This window comes from Podarcis liolepis, assembly GCF_965112155.1.
Source record: "Podarcis liolepis genome assembly, chromosome: 2".
In the NCBI taxonomy this organism is placed as follows: domain Eukaryota; kingdom Metazoa; phylum Chordata; class Lepidosauria; order Squamata; family Lacertidae; genus Podarcis; species Podarcis liolepis.
The window spans coordinates 19,097,785-19,111,049 of record NC_139555.1 but is presented as its reverse complement, the minus strand read 5'-3'; the positions used below and the strand labels follow the sequence as shown (position 1 = coordinate 19,111,049).

At 46.4% G+C, this 13,265-nt stretch overlaps 1 long non-coding RNA gene across 1 annotated transcript; it reads left to right on the top strand.

The window, feature by feature from the left end:
- Positions 1-10,800: 10,800 nt before the first annotated feature.
- On the top strand, positions 10,801-12,678 carry LOC310700674. Its single transcript, XR_014522698.1, has 2 exons — positions 10,801-11,619; positions 12,501-12,678. It is a non-coding gene; the product is annotated as an uncharacterized lncRNA (long non-coding RNA).
- Positions 12,679-13,265: the final 587 nt, after the last annotated feature.

The following is a 13,265-nucleotide window of genomic DNA, read 5'->3' as shown; positions in this document are numbered from 1 at the left end:
TGCCATAGATTTATGACTGTGAAGGCAATTTAATGTGAGTTCCCTGTTGGGCTGCAGCTGTTGCTAACTCCTAAGAGCAGGAATAGCCAACATGGTGCCCTACAGATGTTGCTGGACCACAAATCACATCATCCCCAGCCAACATAGGAATGATAGAAGCTGAAGCCAAGCACCATCTGGGAGTACAGAGTTGGCTACTTTAAGTTTCTGCTTTCTCCTAGACCAGAGATGTCCTCCTTAAAAAAGCTCAACAGCTCTGGGCAATCCACCCACCCCACACACGCTCCTCTTCCCTCCAGTGATAATGGGTAGATCACTGCCCATTTTTTTATACAGTGGATCCTCAGGTTACGTTACTTGAGGTAATGTAGTCTTCGGGTTGTGAACGTGACAAACCTGGAAGTGGGTTTGCAGCTTGCGTGTGAGCAGAAGCACTCTGCACACCTCGCTCATGTGCAGAAGTGCTCTGTGGCACCGTGCATGTGCGCAGAAGCGGTCCTCCGGTTATGAAATCTTCAGGCTATGGCTGGGCCTCCGGAACGGATCCTGTTCGTAACTGGAGGTACCACTGTACTGGGAGTAGATCACAGTCTTTTGGGAATGGACGTGCCTCCACCAGGAGGTGGAGTCAATATCCATCCTTTGTTACCCCCTAGGCTTTGGGCAATTATTTTCCTTTCAGAAGGTGTGGTTATTAGTTAGAAGGCAGAGGGCCTTCTCGGTAGTGGTGCCTGCTCTGTGGAACGCCCTCCCCTCAGATGTCAAGGAAAGAAACAACTATCTGACTTTTAGAAGAAATCTGAAGGCAGCCCTGTTTAGGGAAGTTGTTAATGCTTGATGTTTTCTCATGGTTTTAATATTCTGTTGGGAGCCGCCCAGAATGGCTGGGGCAACCTAGCCAGATAGGCAGGGTATAAATAATAAATTATTATTACTCAATCATGATAGTGTTTCTCCAGCTTCAAAGCTTTTATCTGGAACATTGTCTCACTTCACCTGACATTATTACTTCATTTGATGCAAGTTGTTTATTTTAAAGTTATATTGTGACTTTTGTATTGGATCAGATTGTTATAAGGCATGTGATCTTTGCTGAAGGTTTTGTTGTTGCTTCAGCTTGTAAACTGCCTTGTGGATAGCAATACAGAAAGGCGGTATACAAATTAAAAGGGAAATGGAAATATGAAATGGAGCAGAAATTAGGTACGGTAATTGGCACATCCTGAAGCAATATGTGAACCAAAACATAGCGGTCCTTTGACACTTGCACTTCTCTGCATTTTGGGACGCCGTTCTCCAACCGAGAAAACGTGTTCAAAAACACAGGGGGAAGTGTGTGCAAAATTGCACGTGTTAACGAAAATAATTGCATTGTAGTCAGGGAAATGGCTTGCCAAAATGTGTATATTAGCCACCATACAAAAATGTGCCTGTTAGGAGAAATGTGCAGTCGAAGGCTAACAAATGTTCGTGAAGGTTGTTTTTTTAAAAAATAAATAAATAAAATAAAAAATGCAGACTGATGTGGAAATGTAATGAACTGAATTTAAGATCAGAAAAATGGGATTTGTCCATCTCATGCCAGGAGACCTAGGTAGTTGTATATATATTGGAATGAAAGCCAATGGCTGCATGGGCATAGCCAGGATTTTTGCTAGGTGGGCAGGTCTTTTGTTGGTGGGGGGGGGGGCAGAACCTCAGTTAGCTATGTATTTTTCTTGATTTTTGTTGATTGGGGGGCAGCTGGCCCTCCCTGCCCCCCTTGGCTACGCCCATGGATGGCTGTAGCTTCTCTACATTGTTCCCTCCCTCACCTGTTCCCTCCCACTATGAAGCGAGCAGAACAAATGTAAAGGCCCTTTGGCTCTTTGACGCAGCTGCGTGGATTTATCCAGTCATTCCATGAGGTGCTCGATCCGAGTGCCAAGTGTAATACTCTAAATGTCAAACACTTGTAATTATGTCACAGCTGAATAAATCTGGGAGGAAGCAAGAGGAAGGGCAGGTCCGTTCTTCTGGTTTACTGCAGGCCGGAGCCAATTTGAGGCATCAACAACACGTTCCCCTGCTCTGGGGATAACATTGCAGACCTGTGTAATCTACTGTTAACATATACAGTAGGAGGAATCTAGAGGTATGCAGCCAAACATTTGGCAGGCTATTTCCAAATTAAAACTTTTCTCCATGATGGTTGAGTTCTTGGTCATGTATCTCTCTCCTTTGGCCTGTTCTTTCCCTCCATTTATTTCTCCTCTCAAGACGCCTCTCTTGGGCCTTTTCCACCCTTACCCCCATCCCTCTGGGCCACCACCTCTTCCAGATCTCTCTTCTGCTTCCTTGCCCTGCTGCCTTCTCAGAAACTGACTGTTCTTCTTTCACCTTTTGTGATGGCCTGGGAATCCGATTCAGAGGCTGAACCTGAGGAATCCCAGCCTGAACAGGAGTCCCTGCCTCCAGGGCCGGCTGAGCTGGGGCAAGGGCTTGAACCTGAAGGGCCCTCACCTGTGCCAGATCCTCAGGAGCAGACACCAGCTGAATCCGCTCTGGCTCCAGAGGTGATCAAGGACCCATTGCCTGTAGGTCTCCTCTCCCAGCCCTGTCAGGGGAAGGTGAGGTTGCCTCTGGGTCCAGTAACCCTCCAGCCTCTCCTGAGCGGCAGAGGCTCAGGGCGGAGAGGCGGAGGGAACTAAATTCTCACAGGAGGAGTGCTCACCTTAAGGCCAGGAGAGGCGAGTCACCTGTGGGCCGGGACCGCCCTAGGCCCCAGAGGAGATAAAGGCCAATCAGCCCAGTCCCAGGTTGCGTCGTTGGAAACCTGTTCCTGCCAGCACCCTGTCCTGCTCTTCCAGAGTTCCTGACCATGCCCGGCTCCTTGCCTTGGACCTCGCTTTGCCCTTGATGGACAGCCTCCATACCCTTGACCTAGGACCAGATTTGGACCACGCTGCACGGTAACCCCCCCCCCCCGGGACCAGCACACCTTTCCAGGATCTGAGCAGCTCCACCAATCATTGCCTGAGGCTCCATCACTGTGTGGCAGTTGCTTGATGTTTTGGGTACTGCAAGAAGGGGGCCATCTCTGAAATCAGCAGCTATGGAATCAAACAACAACCTTCCTTTAAAAAAGCTCGGCAACTAGGGTCTGCACCAGGCGCTAGGCCGCTGTGTTTACCTGTGGCACTGCCATGTTCTATGGAATAAGAAGAAGAAGAAGAACTTATTTATATCCCGCCCTCCCCAGCCAAAGCCGGGCTCAGAGCGGCTAACAACAGTACAATAATACAACATTCTAAAATCAGTTCATTATAAAATCAGTTCAAATCAAATTAGTGGCAACCATTGGGCTAGAGTTCTGTGAGGATTGCCAGAGGAGGGGGTCAGGCTGTGCCTTGGCCAAAGGCCTGGTGGAACAGCTCTGTCTTGCAGGCCCTGCGGAAAGATGTCAAGTCCCGCAGGGTCCTAGTCTCTTGTGACAGAGTGTCTCCACCAGATTGGAGTCACAGCCAAAAAAGCCCTGGCTCTGGTTGAGGCCAGCCTAACCTCTGTGGCCTGGGACTTCCAAGATGTTTTTGTTTGAAGGCTGTAAGGTCCTCCGTGGGACATACCAGGAGAGGCGGTCCTGTAGGTACGAGGGTCCTAGGCCGTATAGGGCTTTAAAGGTTAAAACCAGCAGCTTAAACCTGATCCTGTACTCCACTGGGAGCCAGTGCAGCTGGTATAGCACTGGGTGAATGTGATCCTGCAGCGAGGACCCCGTAAGGAGTCTCGCCGCGGCATTCTGCACCCGGTGGAGTTTCTGGGTCAGTCTCAAGGGCAGCCGTTTTAGAGTCTTGCTTGCTTCCCATCACTGGAAAAGTAGCAACTGACCTAAAAAACCCCACCAACCTCCAGCAGATTTGTTCTCCCTCTCTAGATTCCGCCATATAGCATAAAGCAAAGACTTGCAGCAAGGTGCAGCAATGAAGATCTGCTTGTGAAAGCAAATACAGAAGATGCAAGCTGATGGGACTTGGCCCATGCTGCAAGACTTGGCCCATTCATCAGCTGGTCATACGTGAAGGATTTCCCCCTCCCTGTCCCCTGCTACAGTTAAAGCCCCAGGACTAAGTGTATCCTCAGTCCAAATGCTACCTTTTTGTCAAAACTCAGCGTGTGATTACATTCCCATCTTGATGTCAGGGTCCAGGATTTCCTGCTATAAAAAGCATTTGCGTGAATGGGCTGGCTATCAACCTGCGACAGCAAGGGACTGTGCAGGGAGCATTGCTTTTTCCAGTACAAGCGTCTATTGAAATTGGCATGTCTTCACACTGTTTGACTTTCTGTGTCCATTCACAAGCCAAGCCAGCATAATACAGTACATCCAAATCTTATCTCTGGTGTAGAATTAAATCAGTATCTTAGAAATATTCTTAAGATGAATCTCCATGTAGTCAAGTGTAGATTTCAGTTTTAAAATTCTGTCTTTTTATTCATCTAAGAAGCGGCTGATTAACTCTCTGTGTCCATATTGAGTGATGATATATTATCAAGCAGAGAGAGTGTGTAACTAGGAATTTGGTTGAGAATAACCAAACAGTAGGGACGCAGGTGGCGCTGTGGGTTAAACCGCAGAGCTTAGTACTTGCTGATCAGAAGGTCGGCGGTTCGAATCCCCGCAACGGGGTGAGTTCCTGTTGCTCGGTCCCTGCTCCTGTCATAGCTGTCAAGCGTCCCTTATTTGGAGGGACAGTCCCTTATCCCAGTGCCATGTCCCGCTGCTGTCCCTTATTGATGGATGTCCCTTAAATTTCCCAGGTTTCAAAGGAAGCAGCTCTTCTCCCTCCCTCCCTGCCAGCCAGGGAGGAGGGAGGCTCCAACTGTGTTGCTTGGCTGCCCGCCCCGCCCCCCTCCGGCCTCCTCTCACCAGCCTCAGCCCCCAGGAACCCCTCCCCGCCGGGACTGGCGGGAGCCTTGGGCCCTTCCACCACCATCCTCCTTGCAGCCCTGAACTGGGCGTCTCTGCCTGGGGCCTCCCCTCTGCCCGTCACCGCCGCTCCCGCTCCCGCTAGGCTGTACTGCAGCTGTGCGGCTGTACTGTCCTTAGGCTGTGCCGCCGAAGGACCCGAATGAGATGGGCAGCCTGGCATGGTCTATGAATTGATGAGGAGCCTTGAGAGGAGAGCGAGGGCAACCATAGAGAAAGCAGTTCAGAGAGAGGAGGAGGAGGCGGAGACATGGGCAGGTGTTCCAAGGGCTACAAGGGAAGGACCGCAAGCGCTTCTCCTATAGATTTGTAGTGGTAGACTAGCATAGAAGGTCTGATCTGCGGGTTTACTTCAGGCTCTATTTCCCCCCCCCTCCCGCCCCACCTGATGGAATTGAGAGCTGCAGATGGAGCACGAGAGAGAAAATACAAAACTGCAGCAGCATCTTCGTAGCTTGGACTTCGTTTTGAGCGAAAAGTGGTTGCTGCTTGTAGTTATTTAATTGCAGTGTTTCATCGGCTGGTGTCTTGAGCAGCAACCTCTGGAAACGAAGGGCTAAAAACCGGTGCTGCTCTCCAAAATTATCTGATCCCTTTTAACTGGTTGACTTATTTTGGCTGCTGGTCCCTTATTTTCAAGGCTGCTGGTCCCTTATTTTCAAATCTGTAAGTTGACAGCTATGGCTCCTGCCAACCGAGCAGTTCAAAAGCTTGTCAAAGTGCAAGTAGATAAATAGGTACCGCTCCAGCGGGAAGGTAAACGGCGTTTCTGTGCGCTGCTCTGGTTCGCCAGAAGCGGCTTAGTCATGCTGGCCACATGACCCGGAAGCTGTACGCCAGCTCCCTCGGCCAATATAGCGAGATGAGCGCCGCAACCCCAGAGTCGGTCACGACTGGACCTAATGGTCAGGGGTCCCTTTACCTTTACCTTTAACCAAACAGTAGAGCAGGGAGCTCAGCCTGGGTTTTTCAAATTAAAAAATCAACATGGATTACAGGCACCGGTCAGGATTGAGCTAAGTTACTGAATGTGCAATGAGACTTGTGCAATGGGACTTCCCCCCTTCCCCCCTCTGGCCCCACTCCCCAAATCTGCTCTGGAGGGTTGCGGGGAAGCTGAGAACACGTTTAGGGAGACCTATGGGTGCAAGGAGGGAAGAGTAGCCAGGAAGTCTCATTGCCTGAGCAGATCTCATCCTTTACTCCAGGCACCCCCAAACTCAGCCCTCCAGATGTTTTGGGACTACAATTCCCATCATCCCTGACCACTGGTCCTGTTAGCTAGGGATGATGGGAGTTGTAGTCCCAAAACATCTGGAGGGCCGAGTTTGGGGATGCCTGCTTTACTCATAGAAGCCCACTTAGTGCTACACTGAATTACAATCGATATATTTATTCATTTCGCAAACTGACAGGCCACTTTGCAAGACAAATTCTTGCCAATTTTATTATTAAACCCTTCTTTTGCATCACCATGGATTTGTTGGAATAGGATTCATCTTGTCACAGATTTTGCCCAATTCATAATCTGTTTTAATGATCCATTAAAACTATTAACGCAGGTTAGTTCTGTGTCCAGGGCAGCTGTCTACCAGCTCCATCTGGTACGCAGGCTTTCTCTTTTCTGTTGATATATTTCTTCTCTCTTTGGTGACGTGGAAGCAGCTATCTTACTTCAGCAACGATGGGATTTGGCGAAAGGGCTTGCTCCTCTCTGATCAGCTGCACATATCCCTTCCCGCCTGCCTGACAGCAGGCCTGCCTCACACTTACAAATCCTTTATACTGGGAGATGGCAGAACAGAGCCCCTTTCCCCCTCCCCGTCCCATCACAGCAGGGTGCGCTGAGCTCTTCAAACAAAAACAAGAAAAGCTTTTGCCAGAGAAATTTTATTTCCATTTCAGTACAGATTTCTGAAAGCTTCCAGCCGGCAGCCATGTGTGTTTTTGTGCATGCACACACGCACATCGGTGTGCACAACGAGTGAAACATCTGGTGGAGGTTTAGGGTCAAACATATAAATGAGGGAAGCTCAGCACATTTCTCTGAAACGCGCTGCATCGGTGACGTCAATCGAGTGAATCGAGCTCTTCTACACGGCAGTTAAGGGAGCCATTAACTCGAGCCAGTGGTGGGAGTGTTTAGATGGAAAATATGAAGCCAGGAAGTTTCTCCTGATTGCAATGTTGAAGCTATCAAGTAGCATGCACTCCAAAGTGGTTTTGTTTTTTTCTGCTGTGCATCGCCCTCCCTGCACAACCTCCCTCTTGCCATCTGTGATTCTGCGATCTCCTTCGCTCCAGCAGCAGGTCAGGTCCGAACCATGAATTTAGTACGTTTCCGAGCACAATTCAAAGTGTTGGTGCTGACCTTTAAAGCCCTAAACTGCCTTGGTCCAGTATACCTGAAGGATTGTCTCCACCTCCATCGTTCTGCCTGGACACTGAGGCCCAGCGCTGAGGGCCTTCTGGCAGTTCCCTCGCTGCGAGAAGCCAAGTTACAGGGAACTAGGCAGAGGGCCTTCTCGGTAGTGGCGCCCGTCCTGTGGAACGCCCTCCCACCAGATGTCAAAGAGAAAGATAACTACCAAACTTTTAGAAGACATCTAAAGGCAGCCCTGTTTAGGGAAGCTTTTAATGTTTAATAGGTTATTGTATTTTAGTGTTTTGTTGGAAGCCGCCCAGAGTGGCTGGGGAAACCCAGCCAGATGGGCGGGGTATAAATTATTATTATTATTATTATTATTATTATTATTATTATTATTATTAGCACAACCAACATGCATTTCATGCAGGGGACCTCCCCCAAAGTATCCTGGGAACTGCGGTTTCTTAATGGTACTGGGAACTGTAGATTGCTGATTAAACTACAGTTCCCAATATCCATTTGGGCAACTGGTGTGTAGGGTTGCCGTATTTCAAAAAGTGAAAATTTGAACACAAAATTGTAGAACTCCCCCCTCCACCATATCTCAAATCCCATACGTCTGGATTTTCCTGTGCATTTCAGCGATTTCTGCTTCTGAGAGCCAGTGAGAGCCAGTGTGGTGTAGTGGTTAAGAGCGGTAGTCTCGTAATCTGGGGAACCGGGTTCGCATCTCCACTCCTCCACATGCAGCTGCTGGGTGACCTTGGGCCAGTCACACTTCTCTGAAGTCTCTCAGCCCCACTCACCTCACAGAGTGTTTGTTGTGGGGGAGGAAGGGAAAGGAGAATGTTAGCCGCTTTGAGACTCCTTAAAGGGAGTGAAAGGTGGGATATCAAATCTAAACTCTTCTTCTTCTTCTTCTTCTTCTTCTTCTTCTTCTTCTTCTGATGGCTGGTTCCCAGCTATGTCAGGGAAGTTCCAAGCGTATGGCAGCCCTACTGGTGTGTTTTGAGTGCACTTCAAATGTGCGGTGTGGTTGTGCCCGAGCAAGTCAGGGCTATTCAAGGATACACAGCGGTGACTCGGCTATTCCAGGAGATTTCTCCCTTTTTTAAACATTGCAGTAGAATTTAATCTATTTTGTCCTTTGAGGCCCTTGTTCGACAGACTAGACTGGGTAAAGTTTTCTAGCTATTCCCTTTTTTAAAAAAATTGCCAATTTCTCACTTACGTTTTGAATATGAATTTTCAAAGTTCAGATTTACATTCTGAATGTGAATTATTACCTCAGGTTTTCGGACTTGACGTCTTTTGATTTCTTTGGCGTCCATCCCATAGGAAACCTCACAAGCTGCGAAACGCCATTGCATGTCATCTATACAACTCTGTCCCCTACTGAACGACAACTGTCCAACTGGCAAATGCTGAAATACAATTTCAAATACAGATATTCAAATATATTTGTAAATTCTAGGTCAATGTTGAAGGTATAGATGCATGTTACCAACATTCTTTGAGGAGAACTTTAGGGGAGCTAATACATTCCTGCCCTTATCCAGACCCATGAAAAAAAATGGACTTCTGTGGAGCTCTCTTTTTCCAACATAGTTTCTTCCCCCCGCTGCTGCTAGTAGCAACAAGACCCTCTTGCTGGGCCTACTCATACTTTTGTTTTATTTCTTAAACCCGCTCTTGGCTTTTAGCGACCTCATTTCAGGCACAGTCAGCAGCTGGGAAAACAAGAGCGGCTTTTAAAACAGCAGCTGCCTGAGACCAGGCTGGAAGAGAGTAAAAACTGGGAGGGAAACAGGGTGATTTGCCCTTGTAACTGGGTGGTCTGTGTACAATTGGCCATGTCACAGGAAGGAGCTAGTCAAATTGAACATACTCTTCAAAACAAATGACTCCCAGGGAGGTGTTAGCACTTCATTTATCTCCAACTATTGCACTAGTAACAACAACAACAACAAATTATTTATACCCCGCCCATCTGGCTGGGTTTCCCCAGCCACCAGTTGCCCTAAACACACACACACACCATCAACACTGCCATCACCACAAGCAAATATTTCTGGGTGCCGCTTGCAGGAGGGCAGCTCAGTATGTGTCGGAAAGTAAGATTCAGTTCACCTTTTAAAAATGAATGTGTCTGATTTGCATTTTCCAAAACAAAATTCAAAACACTGAACAGAAACACAGGCATCCCTTATTTTCTTTCCCATTTCATAAAATGTAAATACCGCTTGATTGTAGAAAAAAAAACCACCTTCGAATGTCAAAACCCTCTGAAATTCGCACGCCTCTGAATTTTGCAATGTAGTTCTCCCACCAAGTGCAAAGGGGCATATGCTGGTGAAAAGTGTGCATATAGAGGCCCATATTAGTGAAAATGACGTGCAAAAGTGCTTTATATGAGAGAAAATCGCTTTGCAAAATTTGTTATAATGTACAAAAAGTAAATACAAAAATGTGTGTACAATGGTACCTAGGGTTAAGGACTTAATTCGTTCTGGAGGTCTGTTCTTAACCTGAAACTGTTCTTAACCCGAGGCACCACTTTAGCTAATGGGGTCTCCTGCAGCCGCCGCACCACTGCCGCACGATTTCTGTTCTCATCCTGAGGTAAAGTTCTGAACCTGAGGTACTACTCCGGGTTAGCGGAGTCTGTAACCCAAAGTGTTTGTAACCCAAGGTGTTTGTAACCTGAGGTACCACTGTATTAGGAGAAATTCGTAGTAAAATGCTAATGCACAAACCTATGTGGAAATATGGAGGATTTAAAATAAGTAAGGAAAATGGGAAACTGAGATGAACAAACATGGGCACATTCACCCTAGTGTCTTCTGTGCAAGATGTAATTTGTCCCTTAGACAATTAGCAACTATTGAATTTTAGTTCACATGAATTATATTCTGCAAATGAACATTCTCTTCCTGTACACACATGCGCACACACATGATCCACAACAACCTGCAGCTCATCATTCGGGTGGAAACCTAAGAACCACTTAGTTCAGTTTAGGTAATGTTCCCTCTCCTTTCACTCTGAAAATCCATTTCTCCACAGATTTCAATGTACTGTTCCGGGAAGCAGTCAAGAAAACATTAATCCCTAAAGCCAAAACATGGCTTCATTATTATTGTTCCACCCTCTGTACCAAACTGCCTCCAAGTGAAACCCTCTTGAGCCTTCCAGAGGGAATGAATCAGTTCCATGATAACAATGTTTATGCCATTTCCATGTCTTTTACTTAAAAAAACAAACATTTTAATGATTTTAATATTAACTGTTTTGAAAGATAGAGCCATCCATCTGTTTGTTTCAGATCCTCAATTTCTATATTAACAAGAGGGAGAGTGCTTAGCTTTCAGGCAGTGAATAAACTTTTGTTGTTCTCTCAATTTGTTATATTTCTTTTTTAAACATCATTTAAAAAATAATAATTCAGGATTACTCAGAGTGAGTAATTGATTTGCTGTTTATTCAATGCTGTCAAACGTCCCAAAAAATGATCTGACAAATCTAACATTGTGGAAAGAATTCAGCGTTGCTAACAGAAACGTTCCTGAATTCCTGACTGCCCAACGGAATGATCTCCCCATCTTCATTTCAGTTCTGGGGGGTTTTCATGACCTGCCCTCTGAGTCAACATGAGTGGGGAGCACAGTAGGAGGAGAGGAGAGAAAGTTATCTTGTGCTGGCAGGAGTCCTTGCACTGGTTCCCAGTGTGGGCTGTGGACTCTAGCTTTGGTCCCATACCCATAATATCTGCCCCATCTCTCAGGCTTGGTTATAGTGTGTCTATCTGTGGCAAGGAAGCCTTTGTGCCTTCACCTCTTTGCATGGAGTCTTCTCCAGATTCTGGAACCCTGTGTGATCTGGAACTCTAACTATTTCGGATACCGTACTTTGTTTTACACGCTCGTTCTGATCCATTCTGCTTCTGGCAGAGCTTGTGAGAGTTCCATCTCAGGGTTTTTTTTGTTTTAAATCAAATCCGTATTTTGAAATAGCAACCTGATCTGTGTAACCTGCATGAAATCTATCTGCTTTGTCAATATATAAAATCTGCAGGTCTGTCCCAGTTCAGGTTCGAGAGAGGCTTGCAGGTAATGGTTCAGGTTTTGTTGCAGTTCAAGAAAATAAAAGTTCATTCTGTGCTTTAGCTCATGTACGATTTAACACTCCCTCATCCCCAAGCTTACTAGTAAAGCAAAGGGCTTCCTGGAAAAGAGGTGAGAAGGAACTTGGAAGAAGATCAAGATATGGCAGTGTGAAGGCAGCAGTGAGCATATTTATTATTATTATTATTATTATTATTATTATTATTATTATTATTGACCCAGGTGGTGCTGTGGGTTAAACCACAGAGCCTAGGACTTGCCAATCAGAAGGCCGGCGGTTCGAATCCCTGTGATGGGGTGAGCTCCTGTTGCTTGGTCCCTGCTCCTGCCAACCTAGCAATTCGAAAGCACGTCAAAGTACAAGTAGATAAATAGGTACCGCTTCGGCGGGAAGGTAAATTGGTGGTTCCGTGTGCTGCTCTGGTTTGCCAGAATTGGCTTAGTCATGCTGGCCACATGACCCGGAAGCTGTACGCCGGCTCCCTCGGCCAATAAAGTGAGACCAGCGCCGCAACCCCAGAGTTGGTCACGACTGGACCTAATGGTCAGGGGTCTCTTTACCTTTACCTTTATTATTATTATTATTATTATTATTATTATTATTATTATTATCTATTTAATTTATATACTGCCCTATACCCGGAGGTCTCAGGTCAGCAATGAGTGTTAATTAAGAGAACAGGATTCTTTCTGGTCAATGCGGTTGACCAATGTGTGTGTGTGATGGGGTTGGGAGAAGATAATATATAAAATGCATAAACTGCAGAAAAAATATTGAACACAACTTATTAGGCCTTTTTTGTGTGCAAAGCATTTAATATCCCCCCCCCCGCCGGAAATATAGTTAAGTAAGCGATTATAAAAGCAAACCCTATCTCAAGGTACTGTCTCCCCAGAAGAAAAGGATAGCCTTCAATTGTCCTGCAGAGAGTGAACAGATGTTTTCATCCTTTTAGAAAAAGATAATAAAGAGCAGATGTCTTGCAATTACTGTATAAGCCAAGTGTCACTGTTGGTTTTTTTATTTCTCCTGTTCCTTCAGGGAAGGCAACTTGGAGAAGGCCACCTATCAAGTTTAATGTATCAAGAGAAACAGCAGTTTGAGAAATCCCCAGAAGGACTTCTCAGCAGCCTAGCCCAATTACATCAGTGCAATTCAAGATGACACTGACTCAAATGCTTCTCAGTATTATGTTTATATTAAAGATTTTAATTGGAAACCAGCGGCTGGTTTTGAAACATGGTGACCAGGCTTCCCTTACATCAGCCTCATGTGGATGCAACTTCCTTTTCAAAACAGACTTTAGGTAAGGCAATTGGTAATAGAAGAACAGTCCCGCCGTTTTAAGCCTAAGAATTACATAGCTAAGGTGCTTGTTAGAGTGGCACCCATGGGCGCCAGTTTACCTGCCAGTACCCCTTATGGGGAGACTCTTGAGAGTCCCATGGACTGCAAGAAGATCAAACCTATCCATTCTGAAGGAAATCAGCCCTGAGTGCTCATTGGAAGGACAGATCCTGAAGCTGAGGCTCCAATACTTTGGCCATCTCATGAGAAGAGAAGACTCCCTGGAAAAGACCCTGATGTTGGAAAAGATGGAGGGCACAAGGAGAAGGGGACGACAGAGAACGAGATGGTTGGACAGTGTTCTCAAAGCTACCAGTATGAGTTTGACCAAACTGTGGGAGGCAGTGGAAGACAGGAGTGTCTGGTGTGCTCTGGTCCATGGGGTCACGAAGAGTCGGACACGACTAATCAACTAAACAACAACAACCTCTTACGGTCCCAGGAAATGTCTCAGTAAAC